This window comes from Dasypus novemcinctus, chromosome 4 (genome assembly GCF_030445035.2).
Source record: "Dasypus novemcinctus isolate mDasNov1 chromosome 4, mDasNov1.1.hap2, whole genome shotgun sequence".
NCBI classification, from domain to species: Eukaryota; Metazoa; Chordata; class Mammalia; order Cingulata; family Dasypodidae; genus Dasypus; species Dasypus novemcinctus.
The window spans coordinates 70,107,478-70,131,354 of record NC_080676.1 but is presented as its reverse complement, the minus strand read 5'-3'; the positions used below and the strand labels follow the sequence as shown (position 1 = coordinate 70,131,354).

Here is a 23,877-nt window from a genome sequence, read left to right as displayed (position 1 = left end):
GATGGAATGAGGACCAACTGATTCGAAATACAGGCAGGGAGAATTTGGCTGAATCCAAGGATGGAATGGCTGGCCACATGGGACCTGGAGCTCCCGTCTCTGTGCAAGTTCCAGGAGAAGGAGTTCCAGTATTTGATGGAGAGAGATGTGAGGCTGGAAAATAGTCTTTATGATGCCTTCTCTCTTGTCCAGTCTGTGATTAATTGGTACTGCCCTGGGTTGAAGTGGGTGGATGTAGGTGTAACCTACTGCCTAGGAACTGGTCATTTAGGACACTGACCAAGGCATTGTCAAGCTGGTCTGCACTGAGTGGAGGGACAATTTGAAGGCATTGTGTTGGCTTGGGTGCTTAGTGCCCTAGGGCCAGTCCATGTCCTCAAATAAACAAACACATGTAAAAACAGCCGTCCAATAACAGGGTTTTTTTGCAGCTTGCTATTTCCACAGGTGGGGCCTCTTGCTGGTCTGCAGGTGCCTCCTTGGAATTTATGTCCCTGGCTGGCTTCACACACAGACTTTATGGTGCTGTGCTCCGTCCAGAACAAGGGGGTTGAAGTGTGCGTCCGGTTTTTTTGCACCTTCTCTGTGCCCCTTCCACTAGACATCCAGTACCCCTACCCCCTCCCCAGGCATCCCTTTCAGAATTCTCCTTTCCAGGAGCCCTTTGGTCTTCTGACCTTTCTTTCCTTTCAGCCCTTTATCACAGCTTAGTTCTGGCCCCTTCCTTCTCTGCCAATTGACCCTCGGAGAGCTCAGTGAGATGACTCTCTGCCAAGAGGTGAAGATCGGTAATGCCATGATGGGTCTCTGGTCTACCATCAGAACAGAGGACCCACCGTATCTCACCTACCATATCCAGACTTCAGAGATGGCATCAGGGAGAGAAGATGGAAAAGTGGCAAGGAGTTCCTAGATGAAAATCCTGCCACATTTTCCAATCGAGGTTCGGTTCTTCACTTTGCTACTCAGAGGCTGTGTGACTTTGAGCAAGCACTTTCCTCTCCCTGGGCCTTTAGTGTTACCATCCGTAAAATGGGACTTTGGGCTGGAAGGCCCTTCTAACTCTGACGCTATAGGAACAAGAGTCCTGAAGTGACTACTTCCATCCTTGTCACCTGCCCCCACCTTCCCAGGCTGCACCTAAGTGGCTGACCCTCCCGTCTCCCTCCCAACACTCAAGCAACTGCAGAATGGATGGGAAATCAGTTCCAGGGCCTGCCCCAATGTCCCTGCCCTCATACACTCCCACCACCCTCATCACACTGCGCAAAAATGCATCTCAGCTGGTTGTTCTTGTGACTCCTGGTTGGAGGGAGGCCTGGTGAGTGAGGTTCTCTCAGATCAGTTCATGCTGCCATTGGGACCAAGGCTCACTGCCAACTGGGAGCACTGCCTGTGTGATCCAGAGAAGTTACAGGCTGCCTGCCCCTTGCCCACAAAGAGAGAGCTCATCGTATTGCACCAGAATCTTATTTTTCCTAGTGCAAACATAAATGTGCACTGGGGTTTTGCAGCCTTATTCTCACCTCTGAGGATGGCTGGGAGTTGGTGTGTTCTTAGAACAACCACGGAGGAAACATGGATGAGAAAATGCTTTGTGACCCGCACAACACTGTGTGAGGAATGACTATGTTCAGAAGGTAACTGAGCATCCATGATACTCAGTGAAGCAGGCTCTCCCCTGGCAGCGTATGGGGAGGCACCTAAGAGGTCAGCAGGTACACAAGGTCTGAGGTGTTGGGTTCAGATACTTCCTGGTGAGAGCGAAGAGGGTGCAGGAAGGGAAGGAGGGAGGGTGGAAGATAGCGAGAAGGTGTGCACGACTCCCTGCTTGGCTCTGCCCCTCTCTGCATGACCCTGGGCAGATCCTTTTCCTCTCCAGACTCAGTTTCCTCAACTGTAAAGGGAAAGGGTTCATTTCAATTCTATAGACATCCACATGGTCCTATGAAGGGCAAGACTCGGTGAACTCGAGGACCTCCCCTGGTACTCCTGGATCACACAGGTTTGCTACCAAACCTGAGGCAACAGGGTAACCAGAGCAGCCTGGGCAGCTCAGCAGAATAATGGAGCTGGTGGGCAACTGAGCTCCCTGTGGTGCTGCACCGCAGGTCTGGTTTCCTCCTTCACTGAGGATGGCCAGTGGAAGAGAGGGGGGTGATTCACAGGACACATCCCTTCCATGCAAGACATGGCTTCCCAAGCGCGTCATCATCTGGACAGGCCTGCCATGTCATCCTCTTTAAATGAGCCCAGCCCTGTGGTCTTGGTTTATAGATTCAGTTATGGGATATTACTTAAAGGCCTGGTTGGACACCAACTCCTGCATCTTCCTTTCTTCCTGAGGAATTCCTGCTTTTAGCTCAGATTAACCCAGTAGTTCCTCCACTGATCATGTAAAGATACTTCCTTTTTAGGCAGGTTGGTTTCATAAGAAGAGGTGAAGGCCAGCGTGGGTTGTTCTGTATTTTCTGGAGATGGGAAAGCCCTGCACCTTACACTTGACCAAGAGGGCAGAGTTGGCCTCATGGCAACCCAACATGGTTTAAAAGCTCAGGTGATGGGAGCGCATGTGACTCCAGAGGCTGAGCACCTGCTTCCTACATGGGAGGACCAGGGTTCAGTCCTTGGTGCCTCCTGAAAACAAAACAAACAACAAGCAACCAAATGAAAAAACCAACTCAGGGGAGCTGAGGTGGTTCAGTGGTTGAGCTCTGGCTTTTCACATACAAGGTCCCAGTTTCAATCTCTGATCCCAGCCCTAAAAAAAAAAAAAAGAAGAAAAAGACCAGGCGAGAGGAATAATATTTAGGAGAGTTTCTGGAAAGAGGCATGCTGGTGATCCATCCCACCTGGTAATCTAAAAGATGTCCCTCAAGCCAGCCAGAGGAGCAGAGACCTGGGGTCCAGACCCCACGTATTGAGTCCTCTTGAGAATTTGCTTCCTGGTTTGTGGTGACACCATTGGCTCACACTGAGGGAGGTTGTAAGAAACAGTCCCGTGGAACTCACAGCTCTGTCTGCTGTTAGGATGCTTTTGCTGGGAACATTTGTACTAAGGGATGTCTGTGTACAAACACCTTTGAGAGAAATGCTTGTCTGACCTACGCCTCAGGGTTATTTACACTCCTTCCCAGCCACTGTCTTTGTGTCTGGAGGTACAGACCTGATTTCCTTTACCTCGTTGCCTGCTAGAAGCTTCGAGGCAAATGACCCACTTTGGTAAGGTTGTCCCGCACTTTCTACCTCTCTGGTTTTCTCTCCTCGGTTTCCCTTGCAGGTTCAGCGCTCACGTGTTGGGAGCCCCTGAAGCCTCTGGCCTTGCCTTCCTCCCTTCTCAATCTTTCTTTGCTCCCGAGGCAGTTTCATGAAGCCCTGGGCTCCAGTTGCTCCTGCCACAGGAGCGGGGAGGCTGCTGGCTTAGCCAAGTTGGGCATGGCTTGCCCCACATAGCAATGAGCACGGAGACAGACCTGGGGCGTGCAGACAGCTACTCCACAATGTCATCGGACTCTCCAGTCCTGTTTTCTTTTACTTTCTTTACAAAAAAATATTTTTAAAAAATCTTTCAAATTGATCACTCTCATTTCCAACCCCCCCTCAATCCCTGGCACCCTTTAATCTACTTTCTCCCTCTATGAATTTGTTATTTCTAGTCATCTCTTATAAATGATATATAATATTTGTCCTTATGTGACTTATTTATTTCACTGAATATAATATTTTAAAGGTGCTCCCATTTGCAGCATGTGTCAGAACTTCATTCCTTATGGCCAAATAATATTCCATTGTGTATCTGTATCACATGTTGTTTATCCGTTCCTTTGTTGATGAATGCTTGGCTTGTTTCCACTTTTTCTCTGTTGTGAATAATACTGCTAAAACAATGGGGGACAAGTATCTGTTTGAGACCCTGTTTTCACTTTCTTCAGGTATATACCTAGAAGTTGACTATCTGGGTCATATGATAATTCTGTGCTTAACCTTTTGAGGAACCACCATACTGCTTTCCCTAGTGGCATCATTTTATTTTCCTATCAATAATGCATGGAACTTCCAATTTCTCTGTCTCCTCTCCAACACTTGTTATTTTCCTGTCTGCTCTTTGCTCTACCATATGTGGCCTGTGGCGTTTATTCCCACGGCTGCTGCACCTCCAGCCTCATGTTTGCATTCCAGGTGGGGAGACGAGAGAAGGATGGAGGGCAAAAATGCATCCCAGCCTTTTTGAAAAAATAAATGGATTTTTATCTGTCTATCATGCACATGGAAAGCAGGTAAATCACAAGTGTGCAGCTGGATAAATGATCACAAATGGACACCTGCTGAGCAAGGATTTTGAAATGTTCATTTTTACTCCCATTCCTAGCTCCCTTTCAGTCCTTCACTTTTGTTTTTCTTCTTTCTCTGCTTCCTGCTTTTAATTTACCTTATCTTCGTTATATTTTGTGTGCGCTTCCTCAAATCCTTTCTGGAACCAGGAGGGATAAAAATAAAGGCACGGTTTATGAGTGGGTGGAGGGACGCATACTTAGCTCCCTGGCACGGCCAGGGAGTCCACACACCCGGGGCCTCTGGTCTGAGATGAGGCTGGGGCCTGGAAGTGCAAAAATGCCTCCCAGGAGGGATGGGGCAAGCCCAGGAGGTGATCCTTAACTAGCTCTGACATCAGCTCTCTGCCCCCGTCCCTTGCTGGCTGGCTCCCCTTCTGTCCATTCCCGCCTCCATTCTCCCTCCCTGTGTAACGAGCGCCGCTGTGGCTTTCGGTCTTCACAGTGCTCTGCCCTAAGAAGCAAGGCTAAGTCCCTTAATTTGTCAACAGGGAAACAGCACATGATAGGCAGCACTTAATCCAAGGATTCAGCGATGGCTCTGAAAGTGGAACCATTACTGTCATTTAGCATTTATCTAACAGCCACTCTAGGCTGGCAGATCAGGTTCTAAATTGACGTGCGTGTGCTGGGCTGTGCACAGTCAAGAGGGTCTCGGAACAGCCAAAGTGGGGACAAATTTTGCCTGCTTCCTTCCCATCCCCACCTTCTCCCTCCCCTACCTCCCTTCCTTCTCCTTCTTTATCAGAGGAGGTGGGGTGAAAAGATATGATTTTTTCATAAAATAACACACTGTCATAATTAGTGACGGGGGTAATGTCACCCTCTTTGTGGGTGGGGAAGCTGATACTGAGGGAAAGCAGCAACTTGCTAAGGCGCAGGGTCTGTGTTCTGACCTGCTTGTCTGGCTAATGGCATTTTCCTATTCCTTTTTGGGCTGCACACTGAGAGGGCCGGGGGTGCGTGTGACAAAGGGAGTCGGGGGAGAATGGAGCTCCCTGGCTTGAGGCCACATGCCCCTGTGCTTCTGGGCAACTTTCAGTCTTGTGGGGAACTCAGAACCGGCCTGTTCATTCATGTACTAATTAAGGAAAACGCGCAGCTCTTACAGCACCACCTCTGACTTTTAATTAGGTGTGGTGACGCGTTGAAAGCTGCGCCAGTCATGAGGACGACGAACTTGTGAGCTTAATCATTTCAAAGGCTGCTCTTTTATTGCAACATAAAATTTAGAAGTCTCATATTAAAACATGCAATTAAATGTAACTCGAATAAATTGCTTCAGGCCAAAGAGAACTTTTCCCTTCTCCCTACAACCAGCCCTGCCCCATCTGTTAACTGTCTAATTTCAAACTCTGAAACCCTTCTAGGGAAAGGAATGAGGTGGGTTCTTTGAGAAACAATGTTTCTAAGGCATTTTGTAAGCTTAGGGAGGGCTGGCGGAAGGACTCAGTCTGCCCTTGAGCCTGGTGGGGCAGGTCTGGGGGTCGGGGGTCCTGGCTCGCTCTCTCTGTTAGAGAAGGTATAGGTTTGCAGAAATTACAGAGTTCCCAAATACTGCATTACTAACACCTCGCATAGGTGTGGTACGTTTGTTACTACTGATAAAAGAGCATTATTATAATTGCACTCTTGACTATAGTCTGTGGTTTACATGTGTGTTACGCAGGCCTCTGGTTTCGTTGTTTTCTTTTTTATTTTTTTAATCCCCTCGTTGTTGTTTTTTAATTGATTCTAGTAATGTATATACAACCTTAACTTTCCCCTTACTTGGTCCAGTCTCTAAAATAAAACAAATGAAACAACACCAACAATGAAAAGCCTTGCTGAGTTCCCAATCACCAATGGAAAGAAAAATCCAAATTCTTGGGCCTGGCAAACAAGGGCCTCACCGTCCAGTCACCTTAGAACTCGCCCCCCTGTCCTGCCTTGGGGCCTTTCCTCCCAGGTGCCCCTGCTGGGAAGCCCGCCCGCCCCCAGACCCCGCCAGCGCCTCGGCCTCAGGGGGCCTGCGTCCTGCCCTCCAGGCCGCCCTCGGCGTCCCGGCTGGACAAGCCTCCCCTCCTCGTGCCCGCAGGACGCGGGCGCCCACGGGCTCGGGCCTGGCCTTCGCCCGCGACGCTCGGGGCCCGGGGCCCGGGGCTCGGGGCTCGGGGCTCGGGGCGGGCCCGCGTCCCGCCGGCTCGGTAGCGCCGCCCGCCCCCTGCCTGCCGGGCTGACTCACTGGAGGGAACGTCGGCGGCCCAGGCCCGGCAGCGCCGTCCCTCCTGAGGAGGCAGCTCGGCCGCCAGGGGCGGGGTGCGCGCGGCTCCTCCAGACCCAGGCGACGGCCGGGCCTCCGCCACAGTGGGAGCCGTCAGGCCGACTTCAGAAAACAGGGGGAAACAGAAAAGACCAGATGACAGGGCAGAAGGACGCTGCCCTCGCCCAGCAGCAGCCGGGCTTCCCTGTGAGGGGACGGACTTCTGCGCGCGCCGTCTCCCCGCCCTTCCACCGACCCCCAACCCGGCGGCTCGGCAGGGGCTTGGGCTGCGTTTCCCTGTTCTTTATTTTTGATAATGTTTCAGAAAGGCATAATTTAAAATTTCATAGAATCTAATTTCACCAATTAAAAAATGATCCTCAGGGTAGCGGACTTGGCCCAGTGGTTAGGGCAACCGTCTACCACATGGGAGGTCCGCGGTTCAAGCCCCGGGCCTCCTTGACCCGTGTGGAGCTGGCCATGCGCAGTGCTGATGCGCGCAAGGAGTGCCCTGCCACGCAGGGGTGTCCCCCGCGTAGGGGAGCCCCACGCGCAAGGAGTGCGCCCTGTAAGGAGAGCCGCCCAGCGCGAAAGAAAGAGCAGCCTGCCCAGGAATGGCACCACACGCAACGGAGAGCTGACGCAACAAAATGACACAACTAAAAGAGACACAGATTCCCGTGCCGCTGACAACAACAGAAGCGGACAAAGAAGAACACGCAGCAAATGGACACAGAGAGCAGACAATTGGGCGGGGAGGGGGGAGAAGGGGAGAGAAATAAAATAAATAAATAAATCTTAAAATAAAAGATCCTCAAATAAAACAAATGCAAACTATGGACTATAGTTAACAGTAATATTGTAATTTTTTTTCATCCCTGATAACCGTGGTACTAGACCAAATCTAAGGAGTACGGGGTTTTTCTTTTTGGAGTAATGAAATTGTTCTAAAATTGATTGTGGTGTTGAATGTACAATTCCGTGATTAAACTGAGAGCCTTTGGGTGGATTGTATGGTGTGTGAATAAAATTGTTTAAAAAAGATAACTCTCAACTCTCCCCAGTGTAATTCAATCTGCAGATTGCTTTTTCACATGTGAAATACCCCAATACTCCTGCCCCTGCCCCCGCATTGTTCCCAGACTTGAGGTTCTCCCGGGCAAAGAGCTTCCCCAGAAAACTAATGACTCTGAAACATGCCAGCCTGTCAGGAAAGGAACCCTGGGCACAAAGAGCAATTTAAAAAACTTTTTTTATTTCAAAACATTTTATTTCAGTCGTAAATATGTATGTATACATGTGTACAGGGTCAAGATATAAAATGCATTTCTTACGGATAGTCACATTTCTCTAAGGGCAAAATTGCCCTAGATGAACAATTTATTTGGCCATTCATTACCTTAAGATTTTTTTTTCTTTCCATTTCTGAGCAGTAGTTCCACATCCTGGATACTCCAAAGGCCCTCAGCTCAACCATTTCCTGGCTCCCTGCCATTTTCAGGATGGACGCGTCCTCCTATCATAGCCCTACTTGCTCAGCAGAGGCAAAGGTGCAACAGCCCTCTGAAGGAAGACTTGACTGAAGCCTTCTGTCCCTGCCTACAACGTGCCAGGCACGACGCCGGGGGCTTTGCAGACCCGACTGCCTTTCACAAAGAGCAATTTTATGAAACTTGTTGTTGGGGAAACAATGCTAATAATCAGGTATGGCTGGAGATGAGTCTGGGAGTTGTCACAGGATTTTAAGAAGGTGACTGTCTGCGCGTTTGTCCTTTTATTATCATTCTGTGTATTTGCCATGTTTCTGCCTCCGTTCTCCCCACGTGAGGATGGTGCCTCATACTTTAAATAGACCAAGTCCTGCCCTTTTGGGACAGGAGGGACATTATAAAGTCCTCTCCTCCAAGACTCTGACTTTTTCCTTTGCTCTAACTGTTAAAAAGGCCATGGAAAGAGAGGGGCCTGGGGAGGGGAGAAGGCACCCCCACTTACTAAGCATCCCTGGAATTTTACATAGGAATTTCCTTCTAAACCTTTCATCAGTCAGGTGATGAGAGTTGTTATCTGTGTTCACGCATGACGACAAGGAGGCTCAGAGAGGCAGATTCGCTTGCCTAAGGCTTGGCCAGGGATGGGCAGGGCTGGGATTTGAAAATCATCCTGGAAGCAGGAGCTCTTCCTGTGATACTGAGCACTTCTGCTCCTGCCCACTGGGAGACCATACCTGGAGCCACACCTGGAGCCACACCCAGAGCCACACCTGAGCCGAGTTTGCTTTTAGGAGTCTGATTCAAGAAGAAAATATAATTTACTCTCTTCTCAATCCCTCCCTCTCCCCTGGACATTTCCTCTCAGCCTATAGACATATTTACCTCTCTGCCAGCTTGAAGAAGCTCGTGTCCCCTCCAGGGTTGGCCTTACCTTCTGGGACTGTCCCCGTGAGGACACTGTCCCCTTCTCCCCTCCACACCCCTGACCATGCCCTCACAAAGGGCTTCCTGGTACACCAAGGGCCTCGGCCCATGGACTGCTCCAAGTTCTCTCCTTTCCTAACCCCCTTGAATTGTTTGCCACTATGGACTGCCACATTCTCCTTAAACTCCACCGCCCCCTATTTCCCAAGGGCTCCAAAAATGCTCCATGCTGGTGTGCCTACTACTCTGCTGACTATTCCTTATCTGTGTGTTTGGTTAGTTCTTCTTTTTCTATCTGTCACTAACATTGGGGGAGCCTGAGGCTTCCTTTTTTAACCTCTTCTCACCTCACTCTACACCCCACACCCCTTTGAGAATCTGATGAAAGTGATGAGTTGTTTCCCCATAAGAGTTCACATCCATAGCACATTTGCACATACTTTTACATACAATTTCAGGACATTTATGGGATGCATCTCTTCCCTTTCCCTTCCCCTCCAGAAGTCCTTTAAGTTGGGAGCTTTATGGGGTGGGACCTCAGCTGCAGATTAAACACCGTTTCTGGTAACATCCAGCTACTACTCTTGGATCACTCTCCCCAGCCTAGACCCTTCCCCTGAGATCAGACCTAGATTTTAGACTCTGCCAGAAAGTCCACCTGGAGCCTCAAATACAATCTGTCCAGAATTAAGTCTGCCATCTTGCTGCACACCTGCCCGTCCTCCTAACTTCTCTAGCCTACTTGAAGTTATCACTACCCACTTGGTTGCCAGGCTGAAACCTTCCTGCCCATTTCCTATGGCCTGGGCTAAGGTTCACCCCAATGTCTACAGTTATAAGAATGTTAACTTGGTATATGACTGTTCCACTCAAGACTACATTTCTCTTGCAGGCAGGTGCAAACTCATAACTAAGTTCTGGCCAATGCAATGTGACTGGAAGTGATCTGTATAGCTTCTAGGATATGCCCTTAAGAGGAAGGATTGAGCCCCTCTCTTCCTCTTTCCTACCTTTCCTTTGACTGGAATGTGAATGTGAAGGCAGGATCTGGAGCAGCCATTTTAGACCATGAGATGGCAGCTATGATATGAGCATGGCAGAACAGTGAGACAGATGGAAACTCAAACTTCAGTATAGTCAAGTAACCATTCCCGTCCTAGATGAGAAGTAAATATCTACCTTGTTTAAGCTCATGGTGTTTTGGGCTCACTTTATTATGGCATCATCCCCTACCTGAGCCACAGTGATAATTTCTTACCAGGTCTCCCTGTCCCCACCAGCCCTGGTAAAGCCCCTCTTCCCTACACTGCTCCTGGAACTCTCCATTCTCTACCCCAGAGTTTCTTGACATTGGTGCTATCGACATCTCAGGCCAGATAATTCTTTGTTGTGGGGGCTGCGCTGTGCATTATAGGATGTTTAGCAGCATCCCTAGATGCCAGTAGCACTCCCCATATTGTGACAACAGAAAATGTCTCCTGACATTGCCAACGGACTCCTGGGGTGGGTAAACTCACTCCCAGTTGAGAACCAACCTGCTGTCTCTCCTTGCTAAACTCTGCAGTGGCCCTGTGGCCCTGTGTGACTACGGAATGAGTCCCAGGTAGGTCGAGACCGTCCTGAACTGAGCTCGCATTCCTCCCAGGGTGGGGTTTCTATTCATCACTCCCATGCACCCGCTCTCTGGTTGTCTTGAACGGTTTGCCATACACTGAACATGATGTGCTCTTTCATGCCTTCGTGCCTTTGCAAATGTGCTTTGTGTTTTCCCAAATGCCCAAATCCCTCTTCACCCTATAAGGCTTAGTTCAAGCGTCACCTCCTCGGGGGAAGCCTTCCTCAAACTGCAGGAATTTTGCTCCCTTGGGTGATCCTCTCCCATACGTGCTCTGCCCGTGAATATAGCTGTTTACGAGTCTGAGTCCCCCTCGGAACTGGCTAATTTCTGTACACTGCCCCCTGGTCCTGGGCCTGGCTGGCACCGAATGCTCAGTGAGCAATTGTTGAGTGAATGTGAGCAAGCAGATGGCTGAGGGCGGACACTGTGCATGGTGTGTTGAGAGACCTAAGAGAGGGCTTTGGCAGGGAGCAAGCATGCTCATGGGTGCCAAATATCCTTGGGGCCAGGGGAATCTAAGGTGGGAGAGAATCAGCTCACAGAGGGTCCAAGGAGGCAGATTTCAATTTAATAGAAAGATACATCCCCCTCCCCTACCCCCGAGATGGTGCCCTTGTCTGTTTGCTTGTTGTTTTTCTCATTGTCTGTTCATTATCTCTTTTGTTTTTTTTCCTTTAGGAGGCATCAGGAACTGAACCTGGGACCTCCCACGTGGGAGGCAGGCCCTCAACTGCTTGAGCAGCATCTGCTCCCTGAAAGGTACATTTAAAAAATAAAGCTGTATTTTTTTAAAAAGATTTATTTATTTATTTTTCTCCCCTCCCCCCCACCCTGGTTGTCTGTTCTCTGTGTCTATTTGCTGTGTCTTCTTTGTCCGCTTCTGTTGTTGTCAGTGGCACCAGGAATCTGTGTTTCTTTTTGTTGCGTCATCTTGTTGTGTCAGCTCTCCATGTGTGCGGCACCATTCCTGGGCAGGCTGCACTTTCTGTCACGCTGGGCGGCTCTCCTTACGGGGTGCACTGTTAGTGCATGGGGCTCCCCTATGCGGGGGACACCCCTGCGTGGCAGGGCACTCCTTGCGTGCATCAGCACTGCTCATGGGCCAGCTCCACACGGGTCAAGGAGGCCCAGGGTTTGAACCGCGGACCTCCTATGTGGCAGGCGGACGCCCTAACCACTGGGCCAAGTCCGTCACTCCTAGAGCTGTATTTTTATCTCTTAAAATAGTTGTTCTAATTACAAAAGCAATTTGGGAATGCATATATATTTAAATTAAACATAAAATGATACAATTATAAAAATTTCTCATTCATTTCTACTTTCCCCCACTACTGTAACAGTTTTTTGTATATCCTTGCAGATCTTTTTCCGTACATTTATATGTAAATAGACATAGGGATTGACAAAGATATACACACATATATATATACATATACATACATCTTAACATAGATGGCTGCAATTTATCTTACCTGCTTTGTTCTTTCTTGTTGCTGCTCCTCAGTTTGTAAAACTGAGTAAGTCACAATAATTCTATGGTAGAATACCAATAAGTCCACTCTAATCCATATTTTATTCCTCCATCCTGTGGACCCTGGGATGGTGATGTCCACTCGACCTCTATATCGAGAGGGAGCTTAGATCCATGGTAGCATTTTTGTGGTATATTTGTTAAAATTGCCAAACCAATATTTTTATATTATATTAACTATAGCCCATAGTTTACATTAGGGTTCACTCTTTGCGTTGTACAGTTCTATGGGCTATGTTTTTTATTTTTTATTGTGTATTATACATACATAAAATTTCCCATTTTAACTACTTTCAAGTACACAGTTCAGTGGCACTTATGTATTTTTTAAAAAAAGACCAATAAGTGCAATCCTATTATATATATTAACTGGTGACTTGCCTTGTTTAATATATCTGATATATCTTCCTCCTTAACAAATAAAGATGTATCTCATCTTTTAAAATTGGCTCCTTTGTATGGATTTCCATCAAGTATTTGATCATTGCTTTGTGGATGGACATTTAGCTGTTTATGATATTTTGTTACAAATAACGGTGCAGTGAACATTCTTGAACGTATAGCTTTGTGCACATCCGCGATCACGTCTGGGGGCTGGCCCTGGCGAGGTTCACACAGTTTGAATGCTGATAGCGACTGCTCTACCAGTTTCTATACCCACGTCCTGGCCAACCCTTGCTGTTATCCATCTTCTTATACTCTTGCCGGCCTACTGGGGGTTTACTGGTGAGGTCGTGATATCCCTGCCTCTGGCACGGATGCAGCAGGGATTCGAGCCCCACTGGAGGGTGCCGAGGAGGGGTCTCCTCCACCGCGTGGAAGCCAGATGACGCGACCTCCAACTCCCTGGATTCTGTGCTGATTAAACAGAATGGAGAAATGTGTGTGGCTGGGAAACACCAGGGTTCTTTGAAGCCCTGCAGCACCCCTGGCTAATCTGGTTCTTCGCTGGGAGCTGGAAGGAGAGCCCCGAGAAGTCCCACGGGCTGTGAACCAGGCTAGCTCTTCCCTGGTCACTGGAGTTCCCCCAGTGACAGGTGTGGCTGCTGGGGCTGACCAGGAGACACTTTGCTTTCCCTGGAGGAGAGCGTGTGCCTCCCCCTGAAAAGAGGGTTCCAGTGTGCCGGTGAAACGCAAGAGGTCCTGTCGCTGGGTCTCCACAGCCACCCACATCCGGGGAGCTGGGTCCTTCCTGCATGGCCTCGTGACTTCTGAAACCCAGTCCTGGCAGATGATGAAGGAGGATGGGACCAGTATTGGGAAATTTGTCACCCTGCAGACCTTCAGGGGTCCTCTGCGAAACCTGGGAATGCTGCCAGGCTTCATTGCTCAGCCTCGCTCCGACTGAGCGCCTCTCCTCCGTGAAAGCCCCTGGCGGCTGCCTGCTGCCCTCAGGGGACATCGCACCCCTCAGGGAGCCTTCCAAGCCCACCCCACGGATGCCTCCTAGGCTCCAGCCAAACTCAGCATTTGCCCGATGGCTCCTGCTCTCCCTCTTGCAATGACTTTATTGTCTTTAACCCACCAGCCCCCTCCACATTTGCTCACCAGTGGAAGCCACCTCCTGCGTGAACTTAGAATCAAATCCCCTCAAATGTGCCCAAATGTACTGCCCTTACCCCGAGGAAGGTGCTGTGGGTGGCCTCAGCCCTTGTTGTCACACATTCCTGGATCTGCACTGCTCTAGACGCAGCCACACTCCTGCCTGCCACAGCTCCTGCGTGTCCTGGCAACAGCAGGAAGCTCCAGACGAGGCTTTGAGCTCTGACCCTACCACTTAGCGTGTGACCTTGGGGAAGGTGGTTAACTGGCCTGGGCCTCAGTGCCCGTAGCTGCAATTCACAGAATTATTTCATAGGTCACTGGTCCTTGACAGGGGAGGGGGTCGAGTTTGCCATTTGTGGTTGGGTAGGGGGAGGTTTGCAAAGCTACTGGTGTCTAGTGGGTAGAGGACAGGTATGCAATTGAGCGTCCTGCAACGCCTGGCACAGTCCCTCATGACAAAAGATCACCTGGCTTGAATGTCAACAGTGACGAGGCTGGTGCCAATGAAACGAGGTTCAGATGAAGTAGGTACCGTCGGGGCCGCTGGTCCATAGCAGGTGCTTCGTGAATGACTTCCTTACCTGCCTGCCCCCAGTGTCAGCTATTTATGGGCAAGAAATGTACGTGATTCACCTCTGTGTCGTCCACTGCTCTCAGCACGGCGCCTCACACAGAGTAGCCACGTGGTGGGATTAGGAGGGAAGGAAAGAGGGAAAGGGGTATGCTTATTCTTGCAGGTTCTATGGAGACGAAGACAAAAGACCCTGGTTTTAGATTGTGAGGGCACCAGGAGAGCAAGAGGGAGGGTGCTTCCCCCGTGGCCTGTCCTCTGGTAGGGAGGCCGGGGTGGAGGAGATGAGGCTGGCAGCGGTGGAGACTGACCCCAGCAGTGCCTGCTCCTTTGGGCTCGCGCCACTTAATGGACAGGGCGCGCTTCGTTTCAGGCTCTGAATCATGGTGGCACAGTGAGGAGGAATGTTTCATGACTCAGGCTGCATGGCTTGACCAGGGCCACTCATCCAAATGAGTATTTCCGTAATAACACTACGCATTTTTATGCCTTCCTTTCATCGCAGATCTAAAAGCACAGTGCAAACATTAATTAAGGCTCGTGGCCTTCCACGAGGCACTGGATGTAAAGTTCACTCTCCCCACTTGGCGGAGAGGGTGACCTGAGCCAGGGAAGGGCAGGTGACTTCGGCTCCAAGCATCCTGAGCCTCGCTGGGGCTCCATCTCGCAGGGGATGCTGGACTTTGCCAGCCTCCCCACCTTTGCACGTCTGGCTTCTGTATCCCCTCCCCCAGGCCCTCTTGGGGATGCTGTGCATAGAAATGGCTTCTCATCCTGCAGTGGGGTGGCGGGCAGAGGGGAGCGGCAGGTTCGAGGGTTAATGTGGACCAAGGGCTTAGGGGAGATCTGCATTCTCGAATGTGTGCCTGAGGTGCACCGTGACCTCCCGCCCCTGCCCAGAGCCATTTCTGTTTGCCGAGCTGGGAGGTGGCAGTGAGGGGACAAAGGGTGATGTCGAGAGGAATTAAAAACATCGCTTTTAGGAAGGCATATTGTGGGAATAATTTTATCTTTCCTTGGAATTTAAAATAAATGCCTTTGTCAAGATGTTAATAGGCAAATGGGGTTAAGCACAGGTGTGTTCTTCGTGTTATTTTTGCAAATTTGCTATAAATTTGAAATTATTCCCTTTTAATAAAAGAGAAAAAGAAAGTAAAGAATGAATGCCTTCTCTGGAGCCACAGGGAGAGGAAGTGCAGTCTCCTCTGGAGCCCTGAAGCGGCAGCCCCTCTCAGCAGCCGTCCTTGGATCTCGGCTGGTGCAGGACCGGAGCTCAGGCTCCCAGACCCCCAGGAAAGGGGTGTGTATGTGTGGTGGGGAAGGGGTACACGGTCCAATGCAGCGAGTGAGTCCAAAAGAAACCTTGGGGCACAGGAAGAAAGAGGAAAATGTGGTCTTTTTAAACATGTGGCAGAAGGAAACTCTCCAAACTTGAGAAGCCAGGTTGTGCTTTCCTTGGGAAGGGCTCCGACCTCGGACATCGGGGAGCTGCAGTTGTGCTCCAAATTGGTCCTGCCCAGCCCCCCGCCCCCCTCAGCCCCACCCCTGATACTGTCCCTGCGGTGACTCACGCAGGGATAACTTAAATACCAGGAGAGCCTGGCGAGCCTCACTCATGCTGCAGCCTTGAGCCGCCGCGTCTTCCTCTCCGGCTCCCTCTTCTCCACGGAGCTGCTGGTAAGTAAGCAAGACGGCCCCCTCCTCCCTCCCTTTACCCCCCACTCCCTTATGTGCTGACCCTCACGTCCACTGCCAAGAGAGGCTCCAGAGGTCCCGGGGAGGGCAGGGCTGGCGTGGCACCTGAGGATGCTCTGTGAAGGACGCGGCCAGCTGGAGCCTCCACTTAGAGGAGTAGTGGCCGGCCCCACTGCCCAGGACATCGAGGGCCACAAGACCCTCTGCAGAATCTCTGATCAGCTTCTTGCTCCCCTTGCTCCCGTCATTCTGTGATGTGCACTTGGGTGCTGGGAAGACGTGTTAGAAGGGCAAAATGAGGTTGACTAAGTTACACCAGTTACCCACGGACCTTACCTCTTTCCCACCATCAGCTCCTTTGTGGGGGAAAGATTCTCTTTTTAAGCTTCTGGCTATTTGAACCCACATCTTAACTCCCTGCCCTTACCGTGGTGGCCTCCAGCGGCAGACCCTACATTGTGGCAAGCCCGTGGGGGTTTGCTGTGGGAGAGATGTCTTTTCATAGACTGAGTTGGTACAGAAGCCTGTCCCTGGTTCAGATTTCCAATTTGGAATTCAGCTATAGGCTCAGAACTGGTTTGGGTCCTGCTTAGGTGACCCCCCTTGCCAGCCAGAAGTGTCCGGCCTTAACTGAGGCTAGTGGCTTTGTGCAGGGATGACTTTGTGATGAGGGGTGATGTGGATTTAAAATGCCTTTTCCAGCGTCTCTGCAGAAAGGTAGAGGCAGGACCTGGGGCCAAGGAACCCACCGTGGAAAACCACGGCTGTTCTGGACCAGCCCACCTGCGCCATCCTGCCTCTGGGGCCAAGGGTGTTAGCTGAGGGCAACTCTGCCTCTCTCCCTGATGCCACACACGCCACACTGAAGGGCCTGGATGTCCACACATGACACTCTCAGCTTCTTTAGGATTACCTGGGATTTTATCACCTTATCTTGGACCGTGCACCATGTGTTGGCACCATTGGCTCCATACTTTAGAAGTTCTCTAACGGTAGTCACTTCTTCCAGTCTGTATCAAAGGAACATCTGGGAGTAAATTCAGGGCCAGACATTCCAATTTCCCTGTGGTCTTGAGTCAGGCAGGCTCAGCAGTGATGAAACAGACATTTGGGAGAAGACGAGGCCAGGGGAAAGTGTTCTGAATGGATCCAGTATAATGTCAGACGGTGGGGGTGAGGGCTGCCACCTTGGCTTGCTCAGTAAGTGGAGGGGCTGGCGGGGAGAGGGTGGGAGTAGTCCCAGGCATGGAGAGAGAAGAGATGAGAGAGGAGCCCGGAACAGGCTGCCCGACTCGGCCCTGCCAGCAAATGTTCCCAAGGCTGGGATTACACATGGCAATTTGCTTCCCTAAATCCTGACCACGGAGATCGAATGCAGTTTCTGGTTTCACTGTCTCCCTTGGCTTTTGGGACACAGAAGTTAAAAGCCACTTTCAACATGCTTTGATCAGAGACTGATCCATTTTTGTCTAGTCTTGACCCCCTGAAGAAGGGGCTGTTTGGAGCCCATTGGCTGCTTTTGTAAAAAGTCCTGTTTGGGAGGTTTTCCCTGCCTTGCTGGAAAGTTTGTCCATCTCTTCTGCCACTTATGCTGCTCTAATTACAGCCCTGCTCCAGCCCCTGCAGGAAGTGGGTTCTCTCCTGCCACCCCCACCCCAAAGCTGGGAAGAGCCCCAAAAGAGAGCCTGGAAAGGACTTGCTTTTTAAACAAATGAGCAATAAAGGCCATGAGAGATTGAGGACAACAATTGTGCAAGTTAGGGGATGAAGATGTGGCAGGCTCTGTCTTATCTTACCTTGGGGTTCAAGGAGGCTTTGTGTTTGGAGTAGAGTGTCCCACAACTGGGGGCCCATGAATCAGCGGTGTGGTCACGTTATTGGGGCCACTCCTTCTGGAGACTGCCCCCGCCCTTCCTGTCCCCTCATCCAGGCCATCCAGGTGAAAATGAGCCAATGTGAGCCCCAGAGCTGACTTAGAGCAGGACCTCCCTCAACCATGCAGCCTGGGAGCTGGGAGAAGCGCTTGCCCTCAGTGGTAATGCCGGGCAACTCCAGGCTGATTGCACCTGAGCCTCCCAGGTCACCTACAGATGGAGGCGGCAAAGCCACGTCCTCCTCTCTCCAGCCACTGCCTGGACACCAGGTTCACAAGGTCTTAAAGTTCAGGGGTTCACCATGCTCTAGGGTTAAGGCCCCTGATCTGGTAACCCACATTTCCAACAGATGATGTGACCTTGGACAAACCCCCTCCTCCCTCTGGACCTCAGTTTTTGAATGACCACATGGTCTCAAAAAGCCCTGGCATCTGGGATGCTCTGGGCTCTGAGTGTTGCTTCTGGAAGCAGCTTCTACTGCTGAGTTCAACTCAGCACAAGCTTGGGTTCCTGCTGGGGATGCAGAAGGGGCCACCGAGGGAACTGCTGACGGAGGGAGCTGGGCCAGGCCTGCGGCCCGACCTTCGGCCTCCCCCGTCCCTGCCTCTCTGTCTGTTCTTCTTGGCAGTAAAAGACACAGGTCATGGGTGTGGCCCCAGCTGGTGCAGGCCACAAGTGGCGTTTCTCAGTGTGGTCTGGGGACCTCTGCATCAGAGTCGCGTGGGGAATTTGTTAAACATGCAGAGTCCCGGGCCCACCCAGACCTCTGGAATTCAGATCCCTGTGGGTGGGGCCTCCAGAGATCCTGATTTTACTCAACAACAAGTATAATAATTGTAGCCAACATTTATTGGGCACTCACTTTGTGTCATGAGCTAGTCTAAGCACTTTACATGTATTAACTCATGTAATCCTCCCAGCAACACTTTGAAACAAGCTTCCCAGGTGATTCTTACTTCTTGATCTGGAGGAAGGGACAGTTACGCCCGTGGAGCGAAATGGGGTGGGGGCAGTTCTGGGTGCATTGAGGTCTGTGCTCAAGTGGAGCCTGTCAGTCAGGGGGTGGCTTCTGACCTGTTGCTGGATGGAGCTCCAAGGCTGAGCATATCTCTTGGGGACCCTCAGGCTGGTTGAGGTAAAGTCTCACTGCAAATGAGGCCACGTTTAGGGGACCCCGTGTTGGGGAAAGGGCCCAGGCCAGGGAAGGAGGTCCCCTCTCCGGGCCTCAGTTTCCCCAGGTGTGCCAGGAGGCAGTGGGACCAGAGGATCACTAAGGCCCCGCTCAGCAATTGGAGTCCATGGAAGGGCTATGGCTGGATGTGAAGATGCTTCAATTAACAAAAGGAAAGCTTTTGAAGCAAGGTGGTCCTGGAAAGATGGGCAGGAGTCCCTCAGTGATGGTGGCATGAAGAAACGGTGGGGCGGCAGGCCGAATCACCTTTCTCCCTCCAGTTGGAAGATAGAGCTGGAAGGGCCCTTGAAAGTCTTTACAGGTGGAGAAACTGAGTCCCGGAGACCTGCCTGAAACTCACGCTCCAACTTTATGTCAAGACCAGAGTAGAACATCAGTCAGCCGGGCTGTTTGCAAAAGCTTCGCTCTGTGACTTCTCCTCCCAGGGTGCCGTGTATTTAGGAAATGGGAATGATGGTATGAAAGCAGAAAACTCCGAGCCGCCAAACCAGCAAAGCCCAGGGCTTCGTGGCTAATTATGTGTTTGCTCATGAGTCACAGGGTGTTCTTGGTAACGAGACACATAGCTGGAGCGGCCTGATTCAAGGGCTTCTTCCCTGGGGAGGGAGTGCTCTGGAGTGTCCAGGTGAGCCGTCCATCTGTCTGTTTGGGCTCGCTGACTCCACGTGCCTTCAACAGACGCCCTCTCCCCTGGACAGGGGCTGGGCCGGGCCAACGGCAGCCACCGAGGACGCGCTCCGCCGCCTGGGGAGGAGGGTGTAATTAGGCTAGCTTCGTGGGCCTTTAACTGGCATCTGTCACGGCTGCCAAGCAGCACTGGGCAGCGTGGGCTATTAGGCCACTGTGTGTGGGGCTCCTGAGGAGACCAGGGCCACCACGCCTGCCTGCAGCACTTGCTGAAAATCCAAGGGCCAACGTCTCCAGCTCGGCTTCTGCTGCAGCTGCCTCCCAGAGCGGGGCTCGCTGAAAGCCATTTGCAGCAGTCGGTGCCAGCCGTGGCAGTAACGAGTGCTGGGAAACAGGACACCACTGACTGTCGTGCCTTGGTGGGCTCTGAGATGTGAGGATTTACAAAAAGACAAACCCACAAATTCTTTTTTTTTTTTTTTACTATTTTTTTTAATTGACTTTGTAATAATATTACATTAAAAATATATATGTGAGGTCCCATTCAACCCCACCCCCCCACCCCCCCTCTCCCCCCCCCCAACAACACTCGTTCCCATCATCATGACACATCCATTGGATTTGGTAAGTACATCTTTGGGCACCTCTGCACCTCATAGACAATGGTTCACATCATGGCCCATACTCTCCTCCATTCCATCCAGTGGGCCCTGTGAGGATTTACAATGTCCGGTGATTACCTCTGAAGCACCATCCAGGGCAGCTCCATGTCCCAAAGACGCCTCCACCTCTCATCTCTTCCTGCCTTTCCCCATACCCATCGTCCACCATGTCCACTTTTCCCAATCCAATGCCACCTCTTCTATGTGGACATTGGATTGGTTGTGTCCATTGCACCTCTATGTCAAGAGGAGGCTCAGATTCCACATGGATGCTGGATGCAATCCTCCCATTTTCAGTTGTAATCACTCTAGGCTCCATGGTGTGGTGGTTGTCCTTCTTCAACTCCATCTTAGCTGAGTGAAACCCACAAATTCTTGTAGTATTCTTTGAACTGAGGTGTGGCTCATTTTAGACAACAGTGGCTCTGATGCCGTAGGGGAGCTAGCCTCTTACTCTTCTTCCCAGGCCGTGAGGCATCTCCCCTGGCCCTACTGGGGCTGGCTTGGCACCCGCTTCCCAGCTGGAGATTGCAGACTCAGGGAAGGCGGCATGGAGATTGGTCCTCTTCCCACCCCTCATTTTACATGTAGGGAAATTCAACAGAGACTCCCTTGGGGTTGCCAGCTTGTGCCACTTAATTTAGACTCTGCTATTCAGGCCGCAGCACCATTTTGAAGTAGGCTAGGCACAGCAGTATACATTATAAATACATCAACTGCTAGTAAGCACTTCGCAGGGAGCAATTAGAGCTTCAACACTTATAAGTTAGTCCCGAGGTAAAGCTCTCTTTCTCATGCACACACACACACACGCACACACAAGAATGGGCAGACACCCTCACCTGTCCACACAGACCCCTGTGAGCACAGACACGATTGTCCTGGGGGATGAATCTCATATCTGTGTTCTGGGACTCAGTCTCAGAATCCTAAAAACTTTGGGATAGACGGGACATCAACTGTCTTCCAGTCCAATACTCTACCAAATTCAGGAATCTTCTCTCCAGCCCTTCCTGAGTGGTTGCTGAGCCTCTGTTTGAACATTTATGGTGATGGCATATTACTCTATGAAGCTGTCCACTCTGAATCCAGAACGCTCTCTTTGGTGGTGAACTGAAATCTGTTACCCTGTAGCTTCTACTCACTAGTTATGATGCCTGGGCGACACTAAACAAGGCTGCTTTTTTTAATCTCATGGCATCCTGCATGTATCCTAAGAAAGTCTTGTGAGCTCCTCACATATTCTCACTACTCATCCACAGTTCCTTCAGTGCATGCTCAGATGTTCTGGTTTTTGGGTCCCCTTATCTTGGTCACCCTTCTCTAGATACCCTTCAGTTTGTCATTGGCCTTGTTGAAGTGCAGGGGTTGAGCTGAGTACAGCACTAAAGGCATGGCCTTATCAGGGCAGTGTAGTGTGAGACCGTCGCCTCCCTTGTTCCACACTTGATACAGATTACCTTCGCTTTTATGGGCAGCCTTCTTTCTTTGTTGACTCAGATATACTTAACCACCAATAAAAAGTCGTAAGTCTTTCTCTTGGGATGGACGTTGAGCCGTCTTTTCTGTGCTCCTTATTTAGGTAGTTCATTTTCTGCTCTCAAGTTCTGGCCCTGACAATTGTCCTTATGACTTCATCTTTTTAAATGTGTCCACAGCTTAGTCTGGCCCAATTACTTTGCATCTGGACTCTGTTGGCCAAACCATTCTCCCCTTCCTTTCTCTCTTTCCCGCATAGTTTTAAATACTTAGTTAAGTCCTTAATGCAAAAGTGAAAATAAGTACAAAGGTACTGCAGCTTGGACTTGGATGGGCCATGAGAAAGTGAAAAATCAAAGTCTGGGTGGGTGTGGAGGAACTTGGCTTCAGTCTCAGGGTAAGCTTGATAGCGGGGCAGAGGGCTGGACAGGCTGAGGCCTGAAAGGGAAGACTGGATTATTCTGAGTAGAGCCAGGTCAGGACCCCATGAGCTTAGACCTGAGAATTACCTTCTCCATCCAGCCAGATTGTGTCTAATATTCCATCATCTGAAATCCTTCCCCAGACCCAGGACTTTTGCACATTAAAAGGAGGCACAACAATGACAAAGAACTCATCTGGGAGTCTAGAAGCCTGGGCCTTATCCGAGCCTCTTTTCCTGCTCCCTGAATCCGTAAAATGGGTATATTATCGCCCATTCTTAGCGCTTCGGGTATAACAGGCCTCTTTGAACATCAGGTGGAAGTTACAGGTGCTCTCACATATGCAAGGAATCCTCAGTGTCGTGATGAGGAACACGACGATTAGCAGTGATCTGAGGCCTGCCTGCTTCCAAGAGCCTACGAAGCCCACGGCATGGGTGACCTGGTAACAACCATGCACATTCGCCCTCATCGCCATCTCCCATTTGTCTTCACAATGGCTCAGGAGAGGGGGCAGAGGTTACCACCCCCACCAATGAGATGAGACAAGAAAGTGGCCTCAAGTGACTCAAGTGACTCATTCAAGGTTGGACAGCTAGTTAGTGGTCCTTAAATATTCATGCAGGGGCCAGTGCCCATGTCCGGTGTCTCCACATCCTCTACACTTTACATATTTACCCATAAGTATAAATAAATATAAAATCAGCAGCCGCAGCAACCTCAAATACTACCATTTTCATGTATTTGGCACCATCCCCACATCGGCCCTGGGTCTGCGTAAGTGTTTGGTCCTACTGCCTTTTAACTCAAAGTGCATCCTACATTTAGGGACTTGCTCAAGACCATCCAATGTTTCACTGTAGAAACTAGGACTTGTGCCCAGAAGTCAGGCCCAGGCATTGGCTCAACCACAGCAGCCTCTCCCAGGAAGACCGGAAGTAGTACAGACAGATAATTTCCTTTTATTGTGGAGGTGGTTTGAATTAAACCTAGATGGAGCACGTGTGAAAGGATAAACAAAGGCCGTTGATAGTGGTACTGGGGTGAGGCAGGGCAGGGCAGGGCAGCGTGGAGGGATGGGATGAAGGCAAGCTGAGCTACTCCTGTAGTCTTTCCCCTCCTCTGCTGAGTGCTGTTCTCCCAGCAGCCACCGTGTTTGTGGCCTTAGCATCGTCCCCCAGGTTCAAGTCCTATTATTTGTTCTTCTCATTTATTCTCTGTTCATCCAGAGGAGGCTGGGTTCAACTAGCATGTTCAGGTGCTGTGCAGGATACAGAGATGAATAAGATACCATCCCTGCCTTAAGGGATTTGTAGGGATGAAAGATTATTGACTAGTAAATCTTACTGAAGAGGTTATGGACTAACGACGGTGACAGAAGGGACATATGCATGCCACACTAGGCCAGTTGTGACATGGAATGGAGGGTGGGGAGACCACCTGCATGTGGGAAGGCAATGAGTTCTGACTCCTGGGATCCAGGACAGCTTCCTAGAGGGGATCACGTTTGAGCTAGACTTTGAAGTATGGGAAAATTTGGATGAGGAAGCAGAGACTCCAGGTAGGGGAAACTGAGTGAGGTTATGGGAGTGGGAATCATGGGGAAAGGGGAAAGGGCTTTCTGGCAATAGCATAGGGCAAGAGCCTAAATCGGGGATGTAGTGATGGGGCTCA

At 50.5% G+C, this 23,877-nt stretch overlaps 1 protein-coding gene across 1 annotated transcript in view; it reads left to right on the top strand.

Annotated features, from left to right (window-relative positions):
- The window catches only part of LRRC15 (leucine rich repeat containing 15), a 40,854-nt gene that overhangs the window by 11,348 nt on the left and 5,629 nt on the right, over positions 1-23,877 (top strand). Inside the window, exons 2-3 of the mRNA XM_058295553.2 lie at positions 8,007-8,277; positions 11,284-11,364. The gene's annotated coding sequence lies outside the window, so the exon portion shown is untranslated. The remainder of the gene's footprint in view (positions 1-8,006; positions 8,278-11,283; positions 11,365-23,877) is intronic.